A 13,569-nucleotide genomic window follows, 5' to 3' on the forward strand; every position below is an offset into this window, starting at 1 on the left:
CCTGGGCGACAGAGCTAGACTCTGACACACACACACACACACACACACACACACACACCCCCACAAAACCAAAAATTAGCCAGCTGTGGTGGTGGGCGCCTGTAATCCCAGCTACTTGGGAGGCTGAGGCAGGAGAATCGCTTGAACCCAGAGGTTGCAGTGAGCCAAGATCAGGTAATGACCTGATCTCCAGCCTGGGGGACAAAAGCAAAACTCTGTTTCAAAAACAAACAAAAAAACTGGCTGGGTGTGGTGATGCATGCCTGTAGTCCCAGGTAATCGGGAGACTGAGGCGGGAGGATCACTTGAACCCAGGAGTAGGACGTGGCAGTGAGCTGTGATTGTGCCACTGCCCTCCGGCAGCCTGGGTGACAGAGACCCTGTCTGAATATATTAGGTTGGTGCAAAAGTAATTGCAGTTTTTGCCACTGAAAGTAATGCCATTGAAGGTAATGGCAAAAACAGCAATTAATTTTGCGCCAAACTAACAGATCTATAGATACGTAGATAATATGATTGATGGTGATCAGTGATATTCACGTCTGTAATCCCAGCACTTTGGGAGGCCGAGGTGGGCAGATCACTTGAGGCCAGGAGTTCGAGATCAGCCTGGCCAACATGGTAAAACCCCACTTCTACTAAAAATACAAAAAAAATTAGCCAGGCGTGGTGGCGTGCGTCTGCGGTCCCAGCTATGCGGGAGGCTGAGGTGGGAGGATCCCTTGAACCCAGGAGGCAGAGGTTGCAGTGAGCCGAGATCACGGCATTGCACTCCAGCCTGGGCGACAGAGTGAGAACCTGTCTCCAAAAAAAAAAAAAAAAAACAAACAAAGAAAAGGAACAAAGAAAATAAGATGGTAAGTGTGGTCTCCAAGGTCTTGTTCTTCCTATGTCCATTATTTTTCCCATTATACAAGTGAGGAGGAGGTTCAGAGAGGTGGAGTAACTCGTAAAGGGATTCACAGTGCACAGGCTGAGACGTCAGTGTCCTGGAAGGACTCAGCCTGCAATCACTCTTGGCTGTGTTCCTACCCAGTGCCTAGGATGGAGGTGAAGACAAAAAGAGCATCGGACTTTCTCCCAAGAGCTTGAGACCTGGCAAGCGGGTAGGTCAATCCCTGTGAGCAGAGGACTCCCAAAGCCCCTGCAAAGCATCCATGAGGTGCCCAGGGCAGACACTGAGAAATCACGGTGGGAGAAGCAGATGCAGAGGCTGGAGTTGAAGCTCAGGCTGATGAATCGATTCCAGAGATCAGGAGCAGAAAGCAAAGTCCCCCTAGGATCTTCTGGGACTATTGGTGGCTCCCAGACCCACCAGTCCTGGCTCTACTCCCCTTCAGCCCTCTTGTCTCCAGCCTTTAGGCCTTCAGACAGGGAGACCCAATGACGCTAGTTACCTAATAATTAGCCACAGCCTAGCACGGAGGAAGCTGCTGTCACACACGAACAGCGGCCCCCTCCTCCACCTGACAGCATGAGCTTGGGGTACCTCCCAGACTGCTGGGTCGTGGCGGTGGAGGATGTAGGGTACCTGTTTTTAGGCCTCAGCTGTGGGCGATGACGGCTCGTCCCCATGACTCAGTTTCTGTGCAACAGGTCTCATGAACAAGGGTGGCAGCGTGGAAGAGTGGGTAAGGGTCTGGACTTCGGAGCTAGAAAGGTGTTCCTGCCTCCCCAAGGCACACCAACCAACATATTTTTTATACCTCTAAGAAACTTGGTATCTTCTTTTTTTTTTTTTTTTTGGAGACGGAGTCTTGCCTCTGTCACCCAGGCTGGAGTGCAGTGGCGTGATCTCGGCTCACTGCACCTCTGTCTCTTGGGTTCAAGCAATTCTGCTTCAGCCTTCGGAGTAGCTGGAACTACGCCTGGCTAATTTCTTGTGTTTTAGCAGAGACGGGGTTTCACCATGTTACCGAGGCTGGTCTCAAACTCCTGAGTCCAGGCAATCTGCCCACCTCGGCCTCCCAAAGTGCTAGGATTACAGGTGTGAGCCAGTGCGCCAGGACCTTTTTTTTTTTTTTTTTTTTTTTTTTTGAGACGGAGTCTCGCTCTGTCGCCCAGGCTGGAGTGCAGTGGCGCGATCTCGGCTCACTGCAAGCTCCGCCTCCCGGGTTCACGCCATTCTCCTGCCTCAGCCTCCTGAGTAGCTGGGACTACAGGCGCCCACAACCGCGCCCGGCTAATTTTTTGTATTTTTAGTAGAGACGGGGTTTCACCGTGGTCTCGATCTCCTGACCTTGTGATCCGCCCGCCTCGGCCTCCCAAAGTGCTGGGATTACAGGCGTGAGCCACCGCGCCCGGCCCAGGACCTTTTTTTTTTTTTTGAGACACAGTTTCACTCTGTCACCCAGGCTGGAGTACAGCGGCGCCATCTTCGCTTGCTGCAACCTCCACCTTCTGGGTTCAAGCAATTCTCCTGCTTCGGCTTCCTGAGTAGCTGGGACTACAGGTGCCCACCACAACGTCCAGCTAATTTTTGTATTTTTAGTAGAGATAGGGTTTCACCATGTTGGCAAGGCTGGTCTCAAACTCCTGACTTCAGGTGATCTGCCTGCCTTGGCCTCCTGAAGTGCTGGGATTAAAGGCATGAGCCACCACACCTAGCCGGTATCTTGTTCAAAGAGGTACACTTTAAGGATTAGTTGATCAAGCTGAAAATATACATAGTTTTGGAGGTTGAGGAATTCATTCATTCATTCAACAAACATTTGTTGAGTATGTTTTATAAGCTGGGTCCTAGGACCTGAAAATAAACAGTGAAGAGGACGGACAAAGTTAAGTCTCGTTAGAGACTTCTTCTTTTTTTTTTTTTTTTAATAGAGACAGGGCCTAATTATGTTGCCTAGCCTGGTCTCAAACTTCCGGGCTCTCAAGTGAGCCTCCTGCCTTGGCCTCCCATAGTGCTGGGATTAGAGGGGGACTTTTCCTTTTACTAAGTGAGTGGTGTTAGACTGTGGACCCGTGAGTATTCTATTACAGTTGTGAGAAGTGTTCTGAATGAGAAAGAATTTTGTGTGTTCACCTGCTCTCAATCTGTAAGGGAGCCATCTCAGAATTTTGTCTCTTCAGACTGGGGATAAGAGCCAACATCTTCATCTCAGAGCATCTCAGCCTCACCAGGGGGATCGTCCTACTCTCTGCCATGAATAGGTGCCGCGGGATGAAGAGTAGGGTTTCCTACCAAGGCTGCTGTGTTTTGTTTTTGTTTTGTAGAGATGGGGTTTCACCATGTTGCCCAGGCTGGTCTCTAACTCTGGGTTCAAGGGATCCACCCGCCTTGACCTCCCAAAATGTACAGGTATGAGCCACAACGCCTGCCTAAGGTTGCTTTGGTGTGAATCAAGGAGGCACTCAATAAATAGTTGTGGGATTAATGAATGTCATTTCAAGGAGGGTTAAAAGCCACAGACACCATCTGTAAAGGGTGTTAGAATTTGGTTATCCAGGAAAAGAGAAAATTTCAGCAGTTATTCCGAGATTTCCAGAAGGGTGAGTAGTTTTGGGACTTGGGGAGGAGGAATTGGGGTGCTGGGTTTCCATTCAACAACTATGTTTTCCAGCCTGGCCAACACGGCAAAACCCCGTCTCTACTAAAAATACAAATATTAGCTGGGTGTGGTGGCAGGTGCCTGTAATCCCAGTTACTTGGGAGGCTGAGGCAGGAAGATCGCTTGAACCCCAGAGGCAAGGCAGAGGTTGCAGTGAGCCGAGATTGCGCCACTGCACTCCATCCTGGGCGACAGAGTGAGACTCTGTCTCAAAAACAACAACAACAGGCCGGGCGCGGTGGCTCACGCCTGTAATCCCAGCACTTTGGGAGGCCGAGGCGGGCGGATCACAAGGTCAGGAGATCGAGACCACGGTGAAACCCCGTCTCTACTAAAAATACAAAAAAAAAAATTAGCCGGGCGCGGTTGTGGGCGCCTGTAGTCCCAGCTACTTGGGAGGCTGAGGCAGGAGAATGGCGTGAACCCGGGAGGCGGAGCTTGCAGTGAGCCGAGATTGCGCCACTGCACTCCAGCCTGGGCGACAGAGCGAGACTCCGTCTCAAAAACAACAACAACAACAACAACAACAACAACAACAACAAACCCACAAGTAATTTTAGAGGACATGCAGGCATTTTGCTAGAGCAACATCCATGAATGAGACAGACCAGGTACTGCCCTCCTAGAGCTTACAGTCTGGTGAGGGCATAGGCAACAGTAAGATGATGTGGTAATTACTGGGAGGGGGCAGGAAAGAAAGAGAGGAAAGCAGATTCCAGGAGAAAGAGGAGGGAAGAAGGGCTGGGGGAATAGATCGGCATAGGCAAAGGTCTAGAGGAGGAAAGAGCAAGTTTAGTCAAAGAACTCAAAATAGTTCAGCATGGTCAGACTTTGGAGTCTGGTGAGGGACAGGATGTAGAAGGAAGGGGACCCAATCCCATCCATTGCAGGCAGCCTTCCCCAAGACGTTCCCCTTGGGGAAAAGCTGAATTTGCCCAATCCACAGCTAGCTGTCATGGTTCTGGAGCCCAGGAGGTCAACCTAATTTTAATTAAGGCACACCATTTATTGAGTCCTGTTATAGAACATTGACTCATTCAATTGTTGGGTAACTTTATTATTATGATTATTATTTTTTGAGATGGAGTTTTGCTCTTGTTGCTCAGGCTGGAGTGTAATGGTGCGATTTTGGCTCACTGCAACCTTCGCCTCCTGGGTTCAAGGGATTCTTCTGCCTCAGCCTCCCAAGTAGCTGGGATTACAGGCATGCACCACCATGCCCGGCTAACTTTGTATCTTTAGTAGAGACGGGGTTTCTCCACGTTGGTCAGGCTAGTCTTGAACTCCCGACCTCAGGTGATCCGCCCGCCTTGGCCTCTCAAAGTGCTGGAATTACAAACATGAGACATCTTGCCCCGCCTATTTTTCTTTCTTTCTTTTTTTTCTTTTTTTGAGACGTAATCTCTCTCTGTCACCCAGGTTGGAGTGCAGTGGCACGATCTGGGCTCTGCAACCTCCACCTCCCAGGTTCAAGCAATTCTCTTGCCTCCGCCTCCCAAGTAGCTGGGATTGCAGGCATGCACCACCATGCCCAGCTAAGTTTTATATTTTTAGTAGAAACGGGGCTTCCCCACGTTGGCCAAGCTGGTCTCAAACTCCTGACCTCAGGTGATCTGCCTGCCTCTGCCTCCCAAAGTGCTGGGATTACAGGCATGAGCCACCGCGCCTTGACCCTCTGGTAACTTTCATGCGACCCCATTTTACAGATGAGAAAACTGAGACTCAAGTTTGGGCACTTTGTCCAAAGTCATGCAGCTGACTACGTTTAAGAACTTCAAATGTTCATTTATGTAAATACTTCTACTTTAGCAGTGCCTCTTCCATGAGGTAATGTGTGTAAAAGCTTTTTTGTAGTAGAGCCATATAAACACAAAGCATTGTTATCCATTTTGCTGGACTTTTGGCTCCATCCAGTTCAGCCTGCAGCATTTAGGGAGTCCAGGAAAGAGGAGGGGGGGCAGTAATTAAAGCCTAAAGGCCCAATAGCCTCTCAGAATTCCCTGTCTATTCTGGTTCCCTCTCTGAGGCACCTCCAGATTTTATCTTCTACCAAATAGAGTTTGTTTCTCAGAAGTTGCAGGATGTGGGCGGTTATAAAAAAAATCAGCAGCATCAACAACTACAAAAACCCCAGCAGCAGCCTAAACACAAAAGAGTTTGAATTTTGAACAAAGGGCAGGGTGAGACCTGAAAGTAAACGCTGACACATCCTCTCCCCAGCTGTGAACTGGGGGTCTGAGGGCTGCAGCAAAGGTCATCTATCTCTACATCTTTAGGCAGGAAATGCAATTCAATCCTCCCAGTGACTGATCACTTTGCAAGATTAATGGAATCATCTCCAACACTGGTCTCTGTTCCAACAGCACAAAAAGTGAATCAACCTCACTTACTCAGCAAGGTCAGCGAATTCCCCATTCTAAAAGTTCGAAACTTTTCTCCAGGAAATTTGTCCCTGACTATTCCTTTGTGGGGCGAAATCCTGCTTTCTGGACTAAGACTGAAAGGTGGTATTTGAAAAGTCCGGGGACTTTTGTAGGCTTTTTATCTGTTGCTACTTCAACTTTCAAATAAAATAAATGCAAAAGGCCTGATTTTCCCTGAAAGGGTTAACTGCCAGCCCTCTGAGCCCTCCCTCGGGGATTGTCAACCAATGACAATTGAGCATGATGAAGTAATGCTTGGATTTTTATTTCCATTGGTTAAAGTGCTTGTCCATCAATCCAAATAGACAATTTTTTTTCTTTTCCTTTTTTCTTTTTTTTTTTTTGAGACGGAGTCTTGCTCTGTTGCCCAGGCTGGAGTGCAGTGGCGTGATCTCGGCTCACCACAACCTCCTCCTCTCGGGTACAAGCGATCCTCCTGCCTCAGCCCCGTTAGTAGCTGTGATTACAGGCACGTGACACCATGCCCGGTTAATTTTTGTATTTATAGTAGAGACGGGGTTTCACCATATTGGCCAGGCTGGTCTCAGACTTCTGACTCCAGATGATCCACCCGCTTCAGCCTCCCAAAGTGCTGGGATTACAGGTGTGAGCCACCGCGCCTGCCCCAAAGAGACAAGTTTTTAAAGAATCTTTCAACTTTCATGACTCTTCCTGGCATTAACCCCTTAATTAACTCACCTGTTATATCCAGTGTTCCTTCCAACCCTTACAGTGGAAGAGAGAGATTATAAAATGAAGAATTTGCTGGACGCGGTGGCTCACGCCTGTGGTCCCAGCACTTTGGGAGGCTGTGGCGGGTGGATCACCTGAGGTCAGGAGTTCGAGACCAGCCTGGCCAACATGGTGAAACCCCGTCTCTACTAAAAATACAAAAATTAGCCAGGCATGGTGGTGGGCACCTGTAATCCCAGCTACTCGGGAGGCCGAGACAGGAGAATAGCTTGTACCCGGCAGGTGGAGGTTGCAGTGAGCCGAGATCATGGCACTGCATTGCAGCCTGGGTGACAGAGCAAGACTCCATATCTAAATAAATAAATAAAATGAAGAATTCTAGAGAGAAACTGAAGTCTTCCCCAAATGGCCAAGGCCTGACAGTCTATATGCATACATTTTGGTCTTCCTTAGTCTTTTTACTCAATTCACAAAACAATGAGGAATAAAAAGAAAAGGTCTTTGGAGACCCCAATCACGTTTTTTTTTTTTTTTTTTTTGAGACAGAGTTTCACTCTTGTTGCCCAGGCTGGAGTGCAGTGGCACGATCTCAGCTCACCGCAACCTCCAACTCCCGGGTTCAAGGGATTCTCCTGTCTTGGCCTCCCAAGTAGCTGGGATTACAGGCACCCGCCACCATGCCCAGCTAATTTTTTTTGTATTTTTGTATTTTTTTTTTTTTTTTTTAGTAGAGACAGGGTTTCACCATGTTGGCCAGGCGGGTCTTGAACTCCTGACCTCAGGTGATCCACCCACCTTGGCCTCCCAAAGTGCTGGGATTACAGGCGTGAGTCACTGAGCCCGGTCTGGAGACCCCAATCACTTTTAACAGAAATAGTATGGTCTGTTGTCTTCCCAGATTAAAACAAGTAAGAATATTTGTTTTAGTGGCTGGGCGCAGTGGCTCACGCCTATAATCCCAGCACTTTGGGAGATGGAGGTAGGTGGATTACCTGAGGTCGGGAGTTTGAGATCAGCCTGGCTAACATGGTGAAACCCTGTCTCTAGTAAATACACAAAATTAGCTGGGCGTGGTGGCACACACCTGTAATCCCAGATACTCCAGAGGCTGCGGCAGGAGGAGGCTGAGGCAGGAGAATCACTTGAACCCGGGAGGCGGAGGTTGCAGTGAATCGGGATCCAGCTGCTGCACTCCAATCTGGGTGACAGTGAGTCTCCGTCTCAAAAAACAAAACAAAAAAAAGAATATTTGTTTTAAATTGCAAAGTCATATAAATATGGCAAATCTGTAACATTTGCCAACACTGGATGCTGGATACACGAGTATTTATTTATTTTATTTAATTAATTAAACATTTTTTTGAGAGGGAGTTTCACTCTGTCACCCAGGCTGAAGTGCAGTGGCACCACCTTGGGTCACTGCAACCTCTGCCTCCTGAGTTCAAGTGATTCTCCTGCCTCAGTCTCCTGAGTAGCTAGGATTACAGATGTAACCACACCCGGCCAGTTTGTGTATTTTTAGTAGAGACAGGGCTTTGCCATGGTGGCCAGGCTGGTCTCGAACCCCTGACCTCAGGTGATCTGCCCGCCTGAGACTCCCAAAATGTTAGGATTACATGTGTGAGCCACTGCGCTAGGCCCTCTTTATTTTATATACCTTTCATTATGTTTGAAATATATGATAAATGTAAAAGGTCAGAATGGTTGTTAAGACACAAATAATATATAAGTATAACCCCCTTAAAATTTTCTCCCCTCCTGTGAGGGGATCAAAGGTAATGGTTTGCCACACCATTCCAAGCCTTTCTTTCTTTTTTTTTTGAGATGGAGTCTTGCTCCCATCTGGCAGGCTGAAGTGCAGTGGCATGATCTTGGCTCATTGCAACTTCCACCTTCCAGGTTCAAGGGATTCTCCTTCCTCAGCCCCCCAAGTAGCTGAGATTACAGGTGAGCGCCACCACCCCCAGCTAATTTTTGTATGTTTAGTAGAGACGGGGTTTCACCATGTTGGCCAGACTGGTCTCGAACTCCTGACCTCAGATGATCCACCTGCCTCAGCCTCCCAAAGTGCTAGGATTACAGGAGTGAGCCACTGCGCCCAGTCTCTGTCTTTCTTATCCTTTTTTTTTTTGGGGGGGGGGCACACATATATATACAAATATCACTATAAATAGCTTGTTTTGACATAAATGGGTCATAATACACACTGTATTCTGTGACTTTTAAAAAACCAATCTTGAACTTTCTATCACAACTCTCAGATTTATGTAGCACTTAAATAATACTTTTTTTTCTTTTTTTTTCTTTTGAGACGAAATTTCACTCTTGTTGCCCAGGCTGGGGTGTAATGGCGTAATCTCGGATCACTGCAACCTCTGCCTCCTGGCTTCAAGCGATTCTCCTGTCTTAACCTCCTGAGTAGCTGGGATTACAGGCGCACGCCACAATGCCAGGCTAATTTTTGGTATTTTTAGTAGAGACGGGATTTCACCATGTTGGCCAGGTTGGTCTCCAACTCCTGACCTCAGGTGATCCACCTGCCTCATCCTCCCAAAGTGTTGGGATTACAGGCGTGAGCCACTGTGCCCAGCCTAAATAATACTTTAGAATGGCAGTTCTACAGATAGCACATGGAAAGGTGTCCAAGATTATAGTCAGTGAAAAGCAAGATGGGAGACGATGTGTATATTTCTTTCTTTTTCCTTTTTTTGAGATGGAGCCTTGCTCAGTCACCCAATGCTGGAGTGCAGTGGCATGATTTTGGCTCACTGCAATCTCTGCCTCCTGGGTTCAAGCAATTAATTCTCCTGCCTCAGCCTCCCGAGTAGCTGGGATTACAGGCACGTGTCTCCACGCCCGGCTAATTTTTGTATTTTTAGTAGAGACAGGGTTTCACCATGTTGGCTAGGCTGGTCTCCAACTCCTGACCTCAAATGATCCGCCCACCTCGCCCTTCGAAAGTGATGGGATTACAGGCGTGAGCCACCGCGCCTGGCTGGTGTGTATATTTCTGTGATACACTAATACAAGAAGTGGCCGGGCGCGGTGGCTCACGCCTGTAATCCCAGCACTTTGGGAGGCCGAGGCGGGGGGATCACGAGATCAGGAGATTGAGACCATCCTGGCTAACACAGTGAAACCCCGTCTCTACTAAAAATAAAAAAAAATTAGCCGGGCGTGGTGGCGGGTGCCTATAGTTCCAGCTACTCCGGCGGCTGAGGCAGGAAAATGGCGTGAACCCGGGAGGCGGAGCTTGCAGTGAGCCGAGATGGCGCCACTGCACTCCAGCCTGGGCGACAGAGCGAGACTCCGTCTCAAAAAAAAAAAAAAAAGAAGGTCAGGCGCAGTGCCTCACGCCCACAATCCCAGCACTTTGGGAGGCCGAGGTGGGTAGATCACCTGAGCTCAGAAGTTCGAGACCAGCCTGACCAACATGGCAAAACCCTGTCTCTACAAAAAAATACAAAAATTAGCTGGGTGTGGTGGCCTGTGCCTGTAGTCCCAGCTACTCAGGAGGCTGAGGCAGGAGAATCGCTTGAACCCGGGAGGCAGAGGTTGCAGTGAGCTGAGATCATGTCACTGCACTCCAGCCTGGGCGACAGAGCAAGACTCCATCTCAAAAAAAATAAAAGAAGAAAAAAGAAAAAAAAATTGTGGAATATTTCATAAATACAATAGAATCTGAAAAATATTTAACTATACTTGAAGGAACAGTCTCAGATGCTCAGCAGGTGGATTAAGAAACAGAAGGTCACTAGTGTCTCTGTTCACATTCCTTTCCTGAATGGTCTTTTGCAGCATTTTGTGTTAATCATTCCTTGCTTTTATTCCTGTTTTGCGACTTATGTATCTATAGCTAAAGAATATGTAGCCTGTAATCCCCTACTTTGGGAGGCTGAGGGGCAGGTCACTTGAGCTCAGGAGTTTGAGAACAGCCTGGGTAACATGGCAAAACAGTGTCTCTACAAAAAATACCCAAATTAGCTGGGCCTGGTCTTGCATGCCTGCAAGTCCCAGCTACTTGGGAGTCTGAGGTGGGAACACTGCCTGAGTGCGGGAGGTGGAGGCAACAGTAAGCTGTGATTGCACCACTGCACACCAGAGCCTGGGTGACAGAGCAAGACCCGGTCTCAAAAAAAAAAAAAAAAAAAGGAATACTTATTTAGTTTTGGTTTAGATTTGCCTGATTTTGAATCTTGTAGACTTAAAAAAAGGAATAGAATGGAATTCACTTTTCAGTAGGTAATACATCTCTGCAGCACAAAATTCAAGAGGTACTACAGCATCTAAAATGAGATTAAGTCAATAAGGTTTAAAATCAGGCACCATTCATGTACACATATGGTAAAAATGTCACTTTACCAAAGAATAGGCTTTCTTCTCTTCCCAGTTTTCTCATTTTTTGATCTTTCCAAAGGAATTTCTGTGCATACTAAAGAACGTATGGGCCGGGAGTAGTGGCTCACGCCTATAGTCCCAGCAGTTTGGGAGGCCGAGGTGTGTGGATCACCTGAGGTTAGGAGTTTGAGACCTGCCTGGCCAGTATGGTGAAACCCTGTCTCTACTAAAAACCCAAAAATTAGCCGGGCATGGTGGCACGCACCTGTAGTCCCAACTACTTGGCAGGCTTAGGCAGGAGAATTGCTTGAACCGGGGAGGTAGAGGTTGCAGTGAGCTGAGATTGTGCCACTGCACTCCAGCCTGGGTGTTATACCGAGACTCTGTCTCAAAAACAAACTAAATGCATGTAGGATATATCTGTAGATACAGATATATCCCTTTTGGTTTACCTACGTGGTCAGCACAACTTAGTATTATCAGTATTCTGCATCTTGTTTTGCTTTGGTTTGGAGACAGAGTCTTGGGATGTCACCCAGGCTGGAGTGCAATAACATGATCTTGGCTCACTGCAACCTCTGCCTCCTGGGTTCAAGCGATTCTTACGCCTCACGTTCTGGGCAGCTGGGACTACAGGTGCGCACCACCATGCCCCGCTAATTTTTGTATTTTTAGTAAAGACAGGGTTTTATCATGTTGCCCAAGCTGGTCTCGAACTCCTGAGCTCAGGTGATCTGTCCACTTTGGCCTCCCAAAGTTCCGGGATTATAGGCATGAGCCACTGCGCCTGGCTTCACTCTCGATTTTTTAAAATATTACTATGACTTTGGCCGGGGCGGTGGCTCAAGCCTGTAATCCCAGCACTTTGGGAGGCCGAGATGGGCGGATCACGAGGTCAGGAGATCGAGACCATCCTGGCTAACACAGTGAAACCCCGTCTCTACTAAAAAATACAAAAAACTAGCCGGGCGAGGTGGCGGGCGCCTGTAGTCCCAGCTACTCGGGAGGCTGAGGCAGGAGAATGGCGCAAACCTGGGAGGCGGAGCTTGCAGTGAGCTGAGATTCGGCCACTGCACTCCAGCCCAGGCGACAGAGCAAGACTCCCTCTCAAAAAAAAAAAAAAAAAAAAAAAAAAAAAAAAAATTACTATGACTTTGTGCAAAGCCCCTCACATTTGCAGTACCTTTGAATCCTTGCCAAATCTCCATGAGGGGCTGTAATTCCCCATCTTTATGGCTGAGGCTCAAAGACAGGTTAAGTTGCTTGGCCAAATTTTATAGCTAGGAAATAACGATGGGATTCGAACCCAGTGCTTATACGAATCCAGAGCCCACAGGGTTGCCCACTATGCCAAGCCTCCCTTCAGGGCTGTCCCATAGAAGATGATAGAGATATTCAAGATATTTTTTTTTCCTTTTTTTTTTTTTTGAGACAGAGTCCCCCTCTGTCGCCCAGGCTTGAGTGCGGTGGTGCAATCTCAGCTCATTGCAACCTCTCGCTCCTGGGTTCAAGCAATTCTCCTGCCTCAGCCTCCTGAGTTGCTGGGATTACAGGTGCACACCACCGTGCTCGTCTAATTTTTGTATTTTTAATATAGACGGGGGTTTCATCATGTTGGCCAGGCTGGTCTTGAACTCCTGACCTCAGGTGATCCACCTGCCTCAGCCTCCCAAAATGCTGGGATTATAGGCATGAGCCACCGCGCCCGGCCAATGATAGGGATATTCTATGTCTGCACCGTTCAGTGCTGTCACTTCTAGCCCCTTCAAATGTAGGTACTGGGATTAAGGAGCTGAATTTTACTTTTTATTTTGATTAAATTTAAGTAGCTGTATGTAGCTAGTGTATCCCATCAGACAGCGCAGCCTTAGAGTGCTTTCCGGAATTTGTTTTCACTGACCTACCAGGCTATATACACCTAAGGGGCTGATTCGATGCAGGCTCCCTCTAATCAACCTTCCACGACGTTTGAGGAATGAATGAAGGGTTCATGGAGAAAGGGGGCCAAGGATATCAGCAAAGGTTTCCTAGAAGAGGCCATCTGGTTACAGTGTGAACACTTGCAGTGTTAGCCCTTAAACCACTCTCTCTGAGTGCCTGCCAAGAGCATGGCACTGCGTAGACTCCTGGGGATACCAGTTGGATTTGAGGTTGTCCCACCTGCTCAGATCTTACAAATAAACTTCTCAAGGACAAATAATTGGTGATAGGGTAGGAATCCTGAGACGCAGACATTCACTTTCAGATATATATTCTACTGACAAACTCAAGCACAAAGCTGCAATCCCTTATAGCTCTGTTTGCAATAGAAAGACTGAAAACCATCTAAAAGGGAACTAATTAAATCATTCTTGCATCATGTATATGCCCAATGAAATGCTATGAAATCATTAAAAAGAATAAGGTAATTATATATGCTGATACGGAATGATTTGATATCCCTAAATTAAAACAAAACAGGGCGGCCGGGCGCGGTGGCTCAAGCCTGTAATCCCAGCACTTTGGGAGGCCGAGACGGGCGGATCACGAGGTCAGGAGATCGAGACCATCCTGGCTAACACGGT

General features: G+C 47.7%; 1 long non-coding RNA gene across 1 annotated transcript; it reads left to right on the forward strand.

Moving 5' to 3' along the window:
* Positions 1 to 824: 824 nt before the first annotated feature.
* Positions 825 to 6,284, forward strand: LOC139356624 (uncharacterized). The gene is made up of 3 exons (XR_011608732.1): positions 825 to 1,631; positions 3,217 to 3,301; positions 5,828 to 6,284. It is a non-coding gene; the product is annotated as an uncharacterized lncRNA (long non-coding RNA).
* Positions 6,285 to 13,569: the final 7,285 nt, after the last annotated feature.

The sequence above is a fragment of the Macaca nemestrina genome, chromosome 10 (assembly GCF_043159975.1).
Source record: "Macaca nemestrina isolate mMacNem1 chromosome 10, mMacNem.hap1, whole genome shotgun sequence".
Lineage (NCBI taxonomy): Eukaryota > Metazoa > Chordata > Mammalia > Primates > Cercopithecidae > Macaca > Macaca nemestrina.